This window comes from Bison bison, unplaced genomic scaffold, assembly GCF_000754665.1.
Source record: "Bison bison bison isolate TAMUID 2011002044 unplaced genomic scaffold, Bison_UMD1.0 scf7180017864379, whole genome shotgun sequence".
NCBI lineage: Eukaryota > Metazoa > Chordata > Mammalia > Artiodactyla > Bovidae > Bison > Bison bison.
The window spans coordinates 12,161,741-12,162,811 of NW_011494951.1; positions in this window are offsets into that span (position 1 = coordinate 12,161,741).

Sequence of the window (1,071 nt, forward strand, 5' to 3'; positions counted from 1 at the left end):
CTCAAACGGTCCTTTCCCATCTTGTTAAGCAGCCCATCCCTGGAAGTAAGACCCCAATACAGTCTCCCCCCATGAGAGATGCTGCAGAAATGTGGTATTTTCCCTGTGGACTGTGTGATTTTTAGGCTTTGAAAGTCCCCATGGTAGTTCTGGAAGCTGGATTCCCCAAACCTGGTAAAGAGTAGCCAAAGTCTCTTCCACAGCACATTGAATCTTTGTGATCTCATGAATACTCCTTGACTTGGTTTCAGGTCCCAGTAGACAGAAGCTGAGACTAGGATTCAGGTACACATAATTTACTGAGAGAGTAGTCTAAGGGAATCAGTGAAGAAAGACAGGGTAGGGGAGAGAAGTAAGGATGCAATTTCTGATGGAGTTCAGTTTCAGATAAATTGCACTATAATTATTTCCACCGTGAAGGAAGACGGATGGACTTTTGTAACTCACGTCCATCAATCATTAGCTATGGGCTCACCCTCCGACCCCAGAGGCATAACCAATGTGAGACGGCCCCCCTAGGTTAAAGGAAATTCTCTGAAGAAGATGGCAGCTGAGGATAATGAGACTTGGCTTTGGAACTGTGACGACCCTGAGAAGAGTCTTAGGTTTGCCGGCAGAGTTTAAGGGGTCAGCGAAAAGAAGTTATATTTCTTGTCCGCAACCGGAAAACAGACGAGTTCCCCTCCCCACTCCCAGCCCCCTCATCTCTAACCACCTGGAATTCGAGGCCCGACCTTTTAAAGAACCTGTTGTAAAAGATATGGAAAGAAACATCTGTGCGACAGACGCCCTTTTTCGCGGAATACGTTCATGGTCTTAATTTCCAAAGTTCAGGGCTGGGATCCGTGATGCGCATCTTCACACCCACCCGGGCTCTGCGAGATCCCACCCTAAGGACGGAGTCTGGACCGCTCCTCGGGTCTCCCCTCCCCTGTCCCGGGCCTCCCTGCCCACGTCACCTCAGTCGTCTCAGCTCCCGCCTGTCCTTGGGGTCCCCAGACCCACCCCAGCTCCCACGGCCCTTCCCCCACCCACACGGGGTCTCCTGGGGACGCGCAGTTACGAACCTGT